Here is a 16,426-nt window from a genome sequence, read left to right as displayed (position 1 = left end):
TCACCCATGTCAGGGAACTGCTTGCCTGAACACATCAGTCTCTTCCTCACTTCTTGAGTTCCATGAGAAGCTGAACACCTGGCTCTTCAAATAAGCTCCTTAGGAAATACACCTTGCCCAAGCTCCTGGATATCCTCTCAGGTGAATAGTGTGACATGCAAATCAACATAAAATAAAGAGGATTTTACATTAAGAGAAGCAAATACAGAAGCTGCCAATCTAGCATTTCATTTTATACGTTATTGGTGCAAGTGTGTCATTCACCTTTAGAGTGTTTAAACAGTAGTGTGTTTGCTATTCCCAATCAACATGTTGAGAGTGAAATTTTATTGGAGAATAAATTGCATAGGATTGACTTACTATTGCTAAATTGCATTAATTAAATATAAATTACATAGCCAAAATGTTCTTGTGTTATTGTCATAGAGATTTTCTTAGCAGTCCATTTGTGACTACTACTTAAAACTTTTAATATTTTGCCTCAGAAGATTTGTTTTATTCTCATTGTAAGTTCTGATTTAGTAGCCTTTTGTGATTAGAACATGCTGCTTCTCTTGAAGAACAGTTACTGTTCTGTTCTGCTCTGCTCTTTGAGAGTTCAGATTTTCAACCCTTCACCATTATTACTTTCACAATCTCCCTGTTTTATAATACGAGATAGTGGCCAATTTGGACAATATCTGAGAGTTCAGGTCCTATGAAAAAGATTACCCTCATATCTCATTGATTTGTTGCTCTGTAAGCACTATTATTCAAGGCCTTGGTCAGCAATCTTTCCATTCTTGCATGTTGTCACATTCTCTGTCACTTATTATGCCACCCTGAATAAAGAATCCCTTGTCACACAATAGTGACTAAGTGCCCGTAAATCATTTTGGGAAGGGAGGGAGGCTAAGAAGGTGGGAGGGACTGATTTATGGAGTGAGTACATGTACGACTACCTTTGTGTATGTGTCTTATCTCAGTCAGCTTTTTAGCAGAATTCCCAGTTCTGGTGATTACTTTTCTGGTATTGCATCTATGGTAAACAGGAAAATACAGTGTTGGCAGCCATATTTAGTCTTCAAACATGTTTGTGTGTTCTGATATTGCCCCATCAACCACATGTGTAGCTATGTATTACAGGGATTTATTTCATGTGCTTTCACTGGTGAAAGTGATTTTGAAAAGCTTTGTGGGTGTAAACTAATTTTTTAACCCAATTTCTGAATAACTGTATTTCTACACTTCATAGTTATGTTGCATACATGTGTTTCACAAGTTAAGTATTAAATGGGGACTTATTTCTTAGAGCGTGATGCTACATTAGTCTTTGGCATCTCTTGTAGATTTAAAATTGTATTGATTGATGTCTTGTGTATTAGCTGATATTGTGTAATGCCAGCAACTTCTTTAACTTTTAACTGTCTGGAGCTTAAGGATCATTGCTGCATCCTTCATAAATAGTAACTACTCTTTGTTGCTCTTCATCCCTTGAACTTGGCTGAATCAATTACAAAATGGTTAGTTTATGAGCTTTTATCTCACAACTTTTCTCAAGGTATTGTCTGTTAATTCTCTGCTTTTCTTTGGGGTTTGTAATCTATTGGGATTTTATGTGGCCAACCTACGCAATTTAAAAAAGTTCCAGGGCATCCATACTGGTTCCTTGTAAAATGTTAGTGTGCAACACCTCTACATCCATTAAAGTTAGAATTTGGTGCTTTGGATCAATGAAGAGCTCATCAATCTTGTAAATAATATCAATGTATTTCATATGTAAGCCCTAGCCATTCAACTTGGCTCAAATGTTTGGCAAATTTTCTTGATAGATTTGCTGGAAATTTGGCTTATAGGCTCTACAGTTTACAATGTGTGTGTTAACAACCATACTTAAAAAGTAAAGGTTCAGAACACATATAATATGATGTTTAGTACTCTTTTCGTTTAATTCATTCATGAATGCTGTGATCAATTTATTAGGTATTTAAGGAATGTTCTACCGTTTCATGATTTGATTTAACTTTTTGGAGAAAGGTGCGATACTAACTGGTAGCCCTGCATAAACATTTCATCCATCATAGAAATGCAATGAAATCATTTTTTAACAGAAAGTCAAATTTCAAATCCAAGACTTTTTATTCTTACATAATGAGCTGCCTAACTTGATGGTGCTTGAGTAGTAAGATTTAATTTAATGTGTTTGCTTTTAAAAATAAACATCACGAGAACTGACTTGAGGTAGGCTACAAATTGTTTTCATTCAACAAATGAACAGACCTAAATGAACAACAGGTAAATAATAGCTTGAAGTGCCATTTGAAATCCAATATATTAATCAATAGGATTCAGAAAGTTATAACCCCTTCCTGGGTCTTCTGTTGGGATTCATTTGTGTGATCTAGGGGGTTATATACAGTGTTGTTGTTTATGAGATGGACATATGTTGTATTTGTTGTAAATTTTTTGAACTTCCTGAATCCTATTGATTAATATATTGGATTTGAACATTACGGAGTTGTCTTATTCATTAGTTGAAGACTGGAACATATGTACACAAATTATATCTAAACAATTCCTCTAGGAGCATTTTAAGTGAGACGTCTGTACCCTGTTCCTAGGGGAATACTGGGTTGCCCCTAAGTGTTCACTTTCAGAAAGTAGGCATTTCTCTGCACTTACTACCCTCTGTGCCATACAGCCTGTCTCCGCGTCTGGAGTGACAGCTCACCTTGCCCATTGCACCCAGACAGCCATAAACATAAGACACTCAGCTGCACCTGCATTTATCTGCATACTGTTGGGTCTTCCTGGACAAGAAGGGCAGAAGGGCTGTCACACTTCAAAGGCTACTAGCCTGACCTCACACAAAGGACTGATAACCTCCCACAGATTTAGCAGACAGGAATGGGTTCAAAGGGTTACTGGTGCACTTCAAAACCACGCTTTGAAGTTTCCCTCCACTTCAAAGGCACATTTAAGTATATATACTAGGCAAAAATCAGACCCTTCTGGACCTACAACTGGACTCTGTCAGGGGGACTGCCGTGCTGCCCAGAGGACCCATCTGGACTGCTTTGCTGAAAAAACTGCTGTCCTGCTTGTTACCCTCCTGCCTGATGGCGACTGACTCTGCTGGAAGGACTCTGCCTTCCCCTACAAATGCTCTCCAAGGGCTTGGACTGAGCTTGCCTCCTGTTCTCAAGTCTCAGGCCATCAAAGTCTCCACCAAAGAGAAGAAAATCCAGCACCTTAGAAAATCGACGAAACACCAGCAAAAGTTGATGCAGCACCTGCCTGATCGATTCAGTGCCTGTCTCTCAGCTGAAGAATTGCTGCATCACCTGCTAGATCTATGCAGCGCCTGTTGCCTCCTCAAAACCCGTTCTAGATTTTCTACACATTGTCCCGGTCGTCAAATAATCCCCTCATCGCAGTGAGGAACCAAGGCTGCCCTCCTGGAAAGCTATGCATCACCTTGCCAAGTGGAAAGAAATGCTACATCACCTTCACAGCACCAGAAAAACTGACACATCGCTTTACTTTGTAATGCATCTACTCCTCTGCAGCCCTCTGTTACTTTTGACACATCCTAGGTACTGTGTTGAAAGGATACAACCACTGATTCTTAAGGATTGAGACTCATCTAAACTTATAAAAAGTGATATCTTGACTTGTGCATATTGGATTTTTGCCATTTTAGTCTTATTTTATTCAGATAATTATCCATTTTGCTAAACTGGTGTGGTGTACTGCTTGTGGTGTTTGTACTGTTACAGTATGAGTTATTACACAGATACTTTACACATTGCCTTTTAAGTTATGCCTGCCTGCTCTGTGACAAACGACCAGAGGCTGAGCACAGGATAATTTAGGTTGTGTTGTGACTTACCCTGACTAGGATTGTGCTCCCTACTTGGACAGGGTGCATACCTCTGCTAACTAGAGACCTGAGTTCTGCGCCACGTTTTCCAAAAGGTGGTGGACAGAGCTAACCATGCATATTTTATTTTATTTTTTAAATGGCCTGTGGTTAGGGATGACCAGAATTTCCCCAAAATGTGTGAACATTTTTAAAGTCCCTTCTGCAAGCATGAGTGCTAAACGTCATCTTCTCCTTCTGGAGGTCCTCAGCCTGCTAATTCAGACTTATCAAAATTGTAAGCTACATTTGGCACCGCAGAAGATTGTCTTTCTGTATTTTTTATATTATCATCATAATAGAAGACTATTTTGAATTGCAGTAAATAGTATTTCTATATTTTTTGTAGTGCTCTGGGCATAATAATTGAGGCATTTTCTATGATTTAAGAGATTATTCTGTTGTTATAGCCAGAGCACCATCGACAGACTAAAAGCAGTGCCTAATGCACACAGAGTTCTTCCCTCTTGTACACTATGTGCAGGTGGTAATAGAGTTGTGGCAGCGTGTGGAGGAAGCGGTATTAATGTAAAAAAAAAAGAAAACATTCTCCGATGTTTCAGAATTCAAGATAGTCACACAAGGTTGATTTTTTTTTTTTTTAATGTTTAGTATGCATATTTACATTTAGTAAAGAGAGTACAGAAGTTAAAGTGGAGTTATGGGTGGGATGTGGGTGCCAATACATGCCCTTTCTGTTTCCATCACCTTATGGAATGTGTGAAGTGCCTCTTCGGAAAAATGGGAGCCCTCTATCCTTATCATATATGCGAGGGGGTCCTTTATCCCATATAATACATGGTCACACCGTCACCTTTCCCACAAATAACTTAAAACCTTGGTGCATAGCTCTTTCATAAGAAAGAGCACACATCTTTGCATATATACATACATACACTCACACATATGGAGATATATATATATATATATATATATATATATATATATGTGTGAGATCACGTTTTGTGTGTGTGATTGGCCCCCAGGGGAACCACACATTTATTTAAAAAAAAAAAAAGGTGGCCCCACAAGGATCCGGCCCGTAACCAAACGACCGACCGACCAACCAACCTGATAATTTCACAATCATGTTTTTGGTTCTTTATTTTTGTCTGTTTAATTATAATTCCCTGGGGGCGATCATGGCCCCCCACAGGTAAAAAGCACCTGTATTTTAAAAAATAAATGCTCCCCCCAGGGATGGGCAGCTCATTACCCCGATGGCCAAGCCCCAGAGGGATTTCCCTGCCAGAAAACCGTTTCAGAGGGGGAGCACATTTGAAAAGGGAGACTCGTGAAACGTAGTGAGGCCTTTTTGGTCCTTTTTTCCCCATCAGAGTGAAGATCAGGCTTACCTGCTTGGATTCTTTGCTTAACTGGGGAAACTGGTGACATCAGTCTGCCTTGCAGTGTGCTGACATCACAGATGGGGGAGGGGCAGGTGGGAGACGTGGAAGCGACACTGTCTCACCTCCAGTTTTTAAAAAAAAATTAAGAATCTTCCAGTTCTAGCACCGGAGGATAATTTTATGCCCTCCCCGGTGTCAGCCAATGACAGACAGACCAGGGAGGGTGTGCGTGTGTCAGCCTTTGGCTGACAAACACACTTGAGGGGTTAAGTGGTCTGTTCATATTTGTGTTTATATAATCCTCAAATTCACAGCTTTGATTTATGACAGGTGCTCTCAATCTTCAGTCCTCTAAGAATGAATTAATAAATATGATTGAATCATGATGCATGCTTTCAGCGATTGGAGACAGTTCAGTTTGATAAGTATATATATTTGTGTAGTGGTATAACAAGTCACTGTAATGAATGAACTTTGCCGACATACTCAAGGTTCTTTAGTTCTAGGAACACAGTGCTCCAAAGCCAGGCTTTCCCTTTTAAAAACAGTGTCTTCGTGTGTTTACCAGTGCTGTAACTCAGAGATGTTTTCTTTCAACGAGTATGCAGGGATGATATAATTGTGCACACAGTTAACTCTTCCTCTTCCATGGCATATTATAAAGCTAACTTGTATTAAAGGTTTTACTTAGAAGTAGATTATGTCCTTGATCTGTCCTTCGGAGTTGCTTGAGGCCTTAGTTAAAATTGGCAGTTCTCTCTTATATTAATATAAGATATAAACTCAACATAGTTTCCATACCTTCCATAATCCTCTTCTTCCTGACTTCTGTCTTGGATAACCATATTATGAGCGGAGGTAACTCTATACTATCGAGCATCCCATAGGATTCGTAGATGCACTGACACATGGTTCAATAACTTAACGTTTTGGATATCAGTGTTTCACCTCGGTTAAAACTGACAATTATCCAGCATTCAAACTGGACAGTAACTTATTGGTGCTCTGCCCACCTGGTATTCATGTTAAACTGATAGGCTCGCAGATAAGTATGGTGTCCACCAGTTTTAATAAAGTGACTGGTCGAGATGGAAGATGCGCAGAAAGGCCACGTTAATAACTTCTTGCTGCTTCTGTGGGCCCAATTAAGTCTGACCAACTGTGAAATCGAGCCCCATGAGTACTTCGGTGATGAGGCTCGTTACATGGCAGGCGGGAAAGGGGGATGTTGGAGAAACACCATTCCTCCTCTGCACGCAGGGGTTTCTCACTGAAGCATTTTTCAAAAAGCTTAGAATTAATGCGCATTGCCTTTGGCTAGGAGGTCGGGGGTAAAGTCCTTCAGTGCTGCTTTACATATGCACCGAGTGAACTTGAAGCCCGAGTAATCGTCGCTGAGATATGGATGTGCTGCTGGTTTCGAATCAATCTTGTCACTCCCCAGAAAGCAATGAGAGATAATAAGTACTATTCACCTGATTGCCTTCCTGCTCCGAGACAGCTGGTGTCGCTTGTCTTCCTGATAACCAGGAGTTACTGATCTAAAGCAGGGATAAAGAGAAGCCGGGAGCTTGCGGAATCTAAATTTGACAGTCGATGGCCACGCAGAGGGTCAGGAGGGATAGGATCTGTGACATCTATAAGCAAGGAACAAAATGTATCTGCTCAGGTTGCAATGATTAGATGTCTCTTTGTCTGGCTTCCTTGCAGTGGATGATTGATCGTGCCAGCCAGCTGACTAATATCATAATTAACAAAGTTCTGCCACATCGGAGAAGTTTAATCGAAGGATTTGCCAGCGGTGTGACAACATTTGTCACTAAGATCGCAAGCATCGCCGTGTCCAGATGTACACTCGTCGAGTCGCAGAACTATGTTGACGGACTGAGAAGTGTAGAACTTATACACTGAAGGTAGGCTATGTTATGCTTATTTGTTACCGAAGTACATCAAATAATATATCTATATTATTTGTAATCTGTATATGTCTGTAAATGTGCGCATGCGTCCTGAGACGCATTTTTATGCAGCATCAAGAGGTGTTTTAAAGAAGAAAAAAACACCATGCATAATTTACAGAATTATTTTAAAAAATTAAAACATTTGCTTTATTTGTATCTTATTTATGGTATATTTAGCTTACAGCTTCTTAACTTGAAGATAGTTACTAAAATGTAATATAGTTTGCTTTGGTGTTTTGGGTTTGAAGTGAGTTATGATCTTAATTGTATTTAACTGAAGTGTTTCATTTTTTCTATGATGGGTTCGCGATAATGCCAATTACATTGATGCTCGGTATAAAAATTGAGATTCATTAGGGGCAAACTCTTTACAATGCCGCTAAAGTTCGCCTGTTTCTCACTTGTACAGCCACCTGTGCATCCGAGCGGACACCGTTCAACAATCCCCTCCGCGCTGTGCATCATCAGACATGTATACGTTGTAGCGGACAGTGATGGGGGTGGGAAGGGTAGGCATCGAAGAATAACGGAGGAACCCCAGTGGAACTATAACAAAGTACATGTTTTGTCCCTAATGCGAGTGTGTTAAGCGAGCATTCCATTGTCATGGTAGACAGGGACGCGTGCCAGGGCTCCCACTTAACTAGCAGGTTACCAAGGACACAGTTACAGAGCCATTCATGACTTACTCATTAGCCCTGCTGCCTCAGCAACATCACATCATGCATTCACATCCTTCTGCAGGCAAACCCCTTCTTATATGTAACCATAGCTTTAGACGCGTTCACAGAGTGCATCTGCAAAAAGCATCTGACCTGTGACTTCATCTGGAGCTACACGAATACATCTGAAATATAAGTAATATAAATAATACGATTACATCCATTAAAAGAGCTGTTCGCGAGACTAGTCCATTTTATTTAGATTTTTATAAATGCTGCAGTTGGCTATTAAATGACATAGCACTAGAGAGGACTAGGGCAATGTGATTGGTGGGTAGGGGGATAACACTGTAAATCGTACATTTCCGGCTGTTCTTGAGTCCGGTGAGTGCATGTCGATGTTCCTCACACCCACCCTGGCCCTCTGAGACGATGTCAATGCCTTAGTTGGGGGTGCTGGGTAGGGGTAGAATTTAGAGGGGAGGAGGAGGGGGCTCCGACAATCTGTACGTGGTAGGCGTCCTTATTCCTCTTATGTTCGGTACATTCCCTTAACCCCGTTTACTCTTAAGCAGTGCAATTTGGGGTCATTCAGTTTGAACGCACTGCTTTTATGTAATTTGTCTGGAAAAGCTGGAATTGGCGCCTGACAACTTCCTGTTCCTAATGGACTATTCCCGGCTGTCAAAAGAAAATAACAGGTAATAGCTGCAGCAAGCTGCTGTGACCCCATTCATTTTGTTTGCGCACAAATACTGCGTTCATATTTTTTTCAGTGAAATTTGTGAATCCTTCCTTCGAAGTATGGACATTTTGTAAACATTCAAATGCGTAACTTAATGGTGCTATTGAACGCGGCAAATAGAGAATGTGTGCATTTCACAATAAAAAGATGATCAAGGAACAGACTTTCGACGTGGTAGGAATTTAATCTGATTATATGAGAGATGCGCAGGATTAATGCTGAAAGTGCAAATCTAGCAGTAAATGTCCCAACACAAGTAGCAGATTAGCAATGAATGAAACATGCGTTGTGAAAAATAGGAGCGGAATGCATTTCTTGCGGCGGAGGGAAGCTGCAGCAAATTATAAGGAAGATTAAAGCTTGATTGACCTTTGTCGGGGCTCCTAACCCCTCTGAAATCAAAAAACACGCGAGAAATCATTCTGTCCAATTTAAATGCTAACGCGGGAGTGAATGCGTGGCTTGTCGCTCGCGGAAGACCCACACCCCTTTGTATTTTTTTTTTCATCAGTGAGATGCGCCTGCAGGAGGAACACGTCTCAGCTGTGGTCGAAGCTGTCTCAGAGGCAGAAGCTTCTCTCGAAGAGCATCGCGAAGGTGGCTGCCACGGGGAAGAAGGAGTTTCATAGGAAGGGCAGGCTAGCTGAGGCCAATCTGTACGTCTGAAGCCTGGAAAAGAGCAACAAGATAATCAGAATTCATCGAAGAGGTGAGACACATCTGAAAGCTGTTTTTTTTTTTCAATTTTACAGCTACTGTGCATTGTTCATTTCCAGACCTTCGACTGCACGCTCGCACAAAGGCTATATTATTTCAAACACTGTCCATGCTAGCCCAAAAGGACTGTAGTCCGTCTGTGGACTGACTGTGCATTTGTGGAATGTACATTTCCTTTTATCATACCATACTGCCATTTCCGACCGTCTTTTCCATTACATTTACTGCATGAGCATCGTGAGTAGTTTGTGCTTGCATCTTCTAGGCCTGTGCTCTTGGCTTAGTAAACTCACGCCGATGGTGTTTGTAGCTCTGAAACGCTGCAACCGTCATCTCTTTTACCTCTGTAAGAGGCAGCCTTGGCAGCACTCTGCCTCCAGTGCTCATCTGGTTGTCGTGCCTGCTTTACGCTGACAGTTAAAATGGGGTCATTCAGTCTGAAATTATCATTATGATTATTTTACTCCCGCTGGAGTCCCCTTGTTCACAGGTTGGCGTTGGAAACATCAGAGGTGTATTTTGACTTGGGACTGAAACACACACCTGGCTGCTTAGTGTTTAGTCAGTCGCATGCCAGCAGGAGGCAAACTTCAATGTTGTGTGGGAGAAGTGTGGACGTGGATTCTAAATAGAGGGAACCCTCAAGATATAACAGCATATCCTATGCTTCGAAACAACTCCATGTCATCTGAAAATACGGTTTATATAGTGATCCAAAGCCATGAGTTTTGAAGACAGAGACATCTGACATCCCTGAGTATTGTACTATTAATAACAGATATCCAGGTCATCGGCACTTTCTCATATAGCGCCTTGAAGTCTGCGGTCCAATTATATTCTTATTCCTAAACAGGACCTATTTTAATCACATTGGTGTTACCATGATAGATTTTACCTCAAAAATTCCTCCTTTCAGCTGGAAGGGCATATCGTGACTGACTTGGGGCGTAATGTGCCCGAAATGGCAGATTTCATTTATCAGGAATACACTTTACAAAGTATTGCCTTTTTGACTGAAGACAGACTTTTGAAACTGCAAAGTAAACGCCCCAGAATGCAGTATTTAGGTTTCATAACTTCAGTCCACAAAAAGTTATAAAAGGCGTTCAAGGCCTTACGTTGGGGTGTGCGTGGTGAATTTGAAATGTGAAATTGCATAGTATTGTCCTCATTCTTTTAATTGCAGTGCGAACTGATTGTGAAGAAAAGAGCACAGATATACTGGGTGTATCTAGACTGCAGTTCAGGGAAACCACTTGGCCATACAGCACCTTACTAACCGATAATTTCATGCAGTCTTTTTGTTTATTTTAAGAAAACCTTATTCATTAATGAGGAGCTGCTCTTGGAGGCAGGACACATCACCCCCTTCAATGGAATACACGGCATTGTCAACACGAAAGCGCCACCTGAGAAACTGTGGTCGACTGCTGCCCATTCTGAAACCTGTCTTGACGAATGAATGAAGGGACCTCTCCTGAGAGTGAATGCAGAACATGCGCAGGAGGAGGTGAGCTCGATATGTTTTAAAGTAAATGAACGAAGCTGGTGCAAGTCAGAGGTGTGAACTGATGGTGAATACTGATGAATATTGTAACCGTGGGGCAGGACTTGCAAAACATAGCACTCGGGTCCGAAACCAACTCGGCTACTCTCTTCCAAACCCCACAGCCAAAACGCCTAAGTGACCTTGACTTTTATAACAAGCATTGCCAAATCCAATATGTCTCACAATTGGTTTTGTGAATGTTACTTTGTTGTTTTTTCATAGCTTTTAAAAAATGTTATTGTTCGATGTACTGCAGGTCTTGGCCGATATTTTAAGACAACTACATAAAAGCAAAAAATATATTTATGCTCCCAAAAAGTATGCATTGCCACCGGAACCCCTGTTATGGACGAGAACTTGTGTGTGTGTATGTGTGTGTGTCCCAGTCCCATGCAACGTTGTAGTGGCTGGAAGCTGTATGCGAATGGAACAGGCCAATGGATGACTAAGGCTGGCTTACAGCCGCCCCATATGTTCAGTGAACATATATCTGTATTCACTGAAAAAAACAAAGGTTACAGCGACGTTATCGTTAGCTTCTGAATTTACTTGAACAAAACCATAGAAATTCAGCAGTTAGAGTTCTTTCAAGTAACTATAATTCGCACCCTAAGGTAACTATAACTCCTGCCCTTGCCATGCACAGTTTTCTTATCAATAATATTATTTCAAATGTTGCAGAGATATCAAAGATGCCATACAGGATTTCATCAATGACATAATATGTGGAGTAATAAGCTGTGCATGGCGAAGGCACGAGTTATAGTTACATTAGGGTGCAAGTTATAGTTGCTTGAAAGCACTATAACTCCTGAATTGCTATGGTTTTGTAGAAGTAAATTCAGAAGCTAACTATAACATCCCTGTAACCTTTGTTTTTTTTTCAGTGAGTTTCTATTGTTTAATGTAATTTTTATTACTATACGTTATTCCAACCCCGCCGCTCACAGCCTTTGGCCATGCACGGCAGGGGTTGGTTGCAAGGCCTGGCATTGCATCCAGGCTTAGCAATCAAGCCCTTATAACCACCCAACCTCGTGCCACACAGCGCAGGTTGGCCACAGGGCCTTTCTCTGTTGGTGGGTGTGTGATTGGGTGCGTGAGTGTCTGAGTGGGTCTGAAAGTGGGTGTGTGGGTCTGAGTGGATGCATGAGCCTCTGAGTGCACGTATGAGTGAATTAATTAGTGTATGAATGAGTCTGTGGTCTTTCTTTCAAATGTTTCCATAATTGCGAATGTTTTGCAAATAAATCGCAGAAATTCACAAACATTTGCACATTTTCCCAAATACCGCACGTTGTGACCAAAATTATATTAAACCTATAACTTGCCCCTAAAGCATGCCTACATCGCTTTTTCTATGGAAACATGGTCCTAACTAGAACTACCTACTGGTGACTGCTAGTATGTTTTATATATATATATGTACATATATGTGTGTATATATATATATATATATATATATATATGTACATATATATACATATATGTACATATATATACATATATATATATCCCTTAATCCCTTAATCTAAGGTATGCTTTTTTAGCAATCCTTTCAATTCATCCTATCATCAAGCTCTTTAGGGTGGCTTCCGAGGGCAGAATGATGCAAAGATTGTCTTCTGCCAATCGTGTGTTTATATTTTGTGCCCAGTAGTGAGAATGGGTATAAAGTCACACATTACGTTTTTGGCTCACAGCCTGCGAGAATGGAAGGCAGATAGGACACATATTAAGTTTGACAGATGGTGCCTGGTCAGGGACTTCATATTCCAGTCCAGTTTTTCTGTATTGTAAGATAGACTTCTTGATTCAGGGAATTCAACTGAGGTAAATTGCAGGCACGGCCCATCCTTTAGGGCGGAGGGGCCACGCCCCCCACCTTTTGCCCCTCATGAAGTGTGTTTGTCAGGCTGAGCAAAGGTCTGCCTGACAGTCACTCTTCATGTTCAGGTCAGGCAGCCAGGAGCAGACATGCGCGATTTGCACAGACTACTAGCTGCCTGAGTTGAACTTTGCTGGGCTGAAGAGGTCATAGCTCCTATGGGTGTGACTTCTGCTCAGCAAAGGTGCCTCAAGGCCCTCCCCCTGGTGACGAGGAAAGTGTCACCCATTGACTTCGACCTGGGCGCTTCAGGTTTAAGCCCTGAAGCACCCAGGGTGAATGTCAATCAGTGACACTTCGTCACAGAGTGGGGTGGGGTCAAAAGTGTCACTGACCCCATCCCACTCTGTGACGAGGCTGGGACTGCTGCCTTCCCTCACCGGCTGACCTAAGTTCAGCCAGTGAGGGAAGGCAGCAGTCCCAACCCTCCTGGGACCTTCGAGGCTGAAGGTAAGTGTGTGTGTGGTCTTTTTTAATGAATGTTTGGTCTGGTGTATATGTTTGAATGTTGATGAGTGTTGTTAATGGATGTGCGTGTGTGTGTGAAAGTGTGAGTGTGCTCTCACCCGCCCCTTCTCTCCTAAAACTGCCAGCTGCCACTAGTAAATTGAACACACCCAGAATACCATGGGATGATAAATGAAAGCCCAACACCTAAAAATTGGTCAACTATAACCAAAATGCAGCATTGGTAACTAGTGATCCTGGTGTTGTAGGAGTCTGGAGTATCCTGGGATGGACAGGCCCGGCAAGAGCATACTTGTGAAACTCGACCGAGATATAATATACCCCTTATGGCCAGACTTACAGGATACAACATCTGAGTTCCCATGTTGTAATTATTGGTTTTGCTTACAGTAAGAAGACACATAGATCCTCTTCAATTAATGAATCAGTACAATCTTTTTATGTATTTGAAATGTCATTAATTTGACATTGTTATAAAACTTCTTTTGGTTTTCCTTTTTCCTCACATGCTCCTAATCACCACTTAATTTTTTTTTGTTTGTTGAAGATTTCGTCTTGTGGCTTTAGCTGTAGCTTCTGTCAGAGCTAACTGAAGCTAACAAGCATTTGCAATGGAATAGGTCTCGCGTTTGCTCGAGTTAGAGTTATTAGTGTTGTAAATTCCTAACTGGACTTTTCTTACCACACAAACTGAAAACAAAAAGTAAAACAGATGACATTGGCAAGCCGATTCAGTGCCCCACACCTACCATGAGCTTGAGCGCGAAGGAGATGCACAAAAGGAAAAAGAAGTTGTCTTGCATTCAAAGTTATCAGCAAAAGTGCAATTATGCATGTAACCGGGTCGATGGCCAAGGCGGTAACAAAACTGCCCCAAGGAGGGACAAGCATAAAGAATTTACCAGTGATAACAAAAGATTTTTGAAAAACAAGCCCATGAATAAGTGATCGTGAATAGCGTGCGCTGAGTGTGGTTAAAAGCACAGATACATGCCAACACGTCAGAAAAGCAGCGCTTGCCCGCTGCTATGCTCAACCTAAAAGTTGGGCACATCTCAGAGATAATGTGCAAACCCCACCTCAAGAAGCTCTCCACCTCCCTGACATGCGTTTTGTAGCTTTACGTTTCATGACTGAGGAACATGTAATTTTTTAGCTTCAGTTTTTCACACTCTGTGACAAACGATAGACATGTTAAAAGTATTTCCCCTTGTGACTTGCATGTCCACTACCCTGCCCAGACTTATTTCAAATATGCTTTCCCAGGAAGCACTGCCTGAAGAGCAAAACTGGGCTTGCACATTTTCATCCATAAATTCTGATGATTTCTTTTTAAAGTATTTCTCAAAAAAATGACATTTTTCTTACATTTGCCAATAAATGTCCAATAACGAAATTAGCTAGGAAGTGAATTCTGGCTTCTAATAGAACACAGCTAAAAAATCTTCAATTCAAGTTTAAATGTTTTCTTCTTGTACCCATATCGATGGACCCTTTCATATGAATCCCCTACCACTGTGTGAAATGTTTGTCCATCACGAATTTCTCTAATACGGGTTTCCCAAACAATATTATAATTAACCATGCCCCAGCAGACAGTTTACAAGAGCTTAATAGGGAGTCATAATGTATTGAATCATTAACATTCTGAGAGCATCTAAATTAAAAGTCCACTATAACAGAAATACTGAGCAGCAACGCAAATTCCAAACATACTGCAGAACAGACTGCGAAAACATTTCCTGCGATTGTGTAGCAGACAGCACAGTTTCAGAAACTCACTCCAGTGCCTCGATTACACGGCAGTAGATACTGTGGAAAGACTTGCGGTCGTAGCACAGCATAGAGCATTGTGGGAAACAGTCCTTGTACTGTATTCATTTCAAATGCAGGTGAGTACGAGAAAACGTTGGGAACAGAATTGAAAGTCCAGCCCACAAGGAAGCAGAGGCAATGATACTGACAAGTAGGGTATAGTGGATTCATTGTACTTACAAAATGTAGTTAGTAAGTCTTACGAAACGACACCACTGGCCAAGAAGGGGATCTAGGCAGTTGCAGGCATGCATCAGGAGAAGAAAAAATAGTTGGAATCCAGACTGGAAGAAGAACATTAGACAAAAATGTGACGTGTTGGGGGCAGATTAAAGGGTTAAATAATGTTTTTCCTATTCTATAAATAAGTTAGTAACACAGTCTCATACATTTTTGCCTTTCAGGCTTCTGGACTTTAAGGTTTTGCAATTTGGATTTAACCTTTTATATGTGTCCCTGTTAGGCAACTGTTATGATTCAACTGAGGTAATAATGCAAGACTGGTACATTCATGGCGATGTTTGTTGTTTGATATTGGTATGGTTTTGAATCTTTCAAGGTGAGTGTTATGAAGAATCAACTTATCTGGCCGGCTATGACTACTGTTTATTTTTTACAACCTCTGTATGATTTTACGAGTTCCACCAAATGTAATGTTTGCATCAACGTCTGTACATAATGTGATTGCGATACCATACCCTAGAAGTATTTGTGTGTAACCCACAGATCAGGTTCCAGTGTATGTCATAAAGAAACTGTGCTGCCCTGTAGACAGGAAAATCAATGTGACTTAATATTTGTTCATTATGAGAGCACAAACTAGCCCGAGGTGAAAGAATGATAGATTCATCTTCATATCTGTTAAATAAAAATCGATAAGTTAATTTATCTTTTTTTCATGAGGTTCAAAATTTATGGAAAACAAGCTACAAATTGACAAAGGTGTTTCATCAGCCAGACTTGCAAACCCCTGTGCAGGCAGCTACGACCATTAAAACCAAGCTTGAACATTTAAAAATCAACACACCCCTTGTAAAAAATAAATGCCCTATGTGCACGGTGCATCAAGTCAAGACATTAGAAACCAACTAATGAGAAGGTAAGATCTTGGTAACAGTATTTTCCTCGTTGATTGAAGCACTGTAGTGCCAGTATGATGTATTTCCTCGTTGTGTGCTGTCAGGGTAGTGCTTTTGGTAAAAGCTGAGTGCTGTTGTCATAGTATGTAGCAGCATTGTTGTTTTTACCTTCACGCATTGGTAAATGGCCGTTAGCAGAGCAGATTTCACATAGTACAAGATATGTCATGTGTTTTAACTACTTTGTAACGCCTTCATTTAAGGTACGGCCAATGTGTATTTAAACTTATTT

The 16,426-nt window shown here is 40.9% G+C and overlaps 1 long non-coding RNA gene across 2 annotated transcripts in view; it reads left to right on the top strand.

The window, feature by feature from the left end:
- LOC138288184 (uncharacterized) overlaps window positions 1–16,426 on the top strand; it is a 354,981-nt gene that overhangs the window by 236,233 nt on the left and 102,322 nt on the right. For both annotated transcript variants that reach the window (XR_011202356.1, XR_011202355.1), the window contains 4 exons: window positions 6,961–7,163; window positions 9,130–9,327; window positions 10,651–10,845; window positions 15,959–16,154. This is a non-coding gene — a long non-coding RNA (uncharacterized lncRNA). The remainder of the gene's footprint in view (window positions 1–6,960; window positions 7,164–9,129; window positions 9,328–10,650; window positions 10,846–15,958; window positions 16,155–16,426) is intronic.

The sequence above is a fragment of the Pleurodeles waltl genome, chromosome 4_1 (assembly GCF_031143425.1).
Source record: "Pleurodeles waltl isolate 20211129_DDA chromosome 4_1, aPleWal1.hap1.20221129, whole genome shotgun sequence".
Classification (NCBI taxonomy): domain Eukaryota; kingdom Metazoa; phylum Chordata; class Amphibia; order Caudata; family Salamandridae; genus Pleurodeles; species Pleurodeles waltl.
This window is presented reverse-complemented; position numbering and strand designations above follow the sequence as displayed.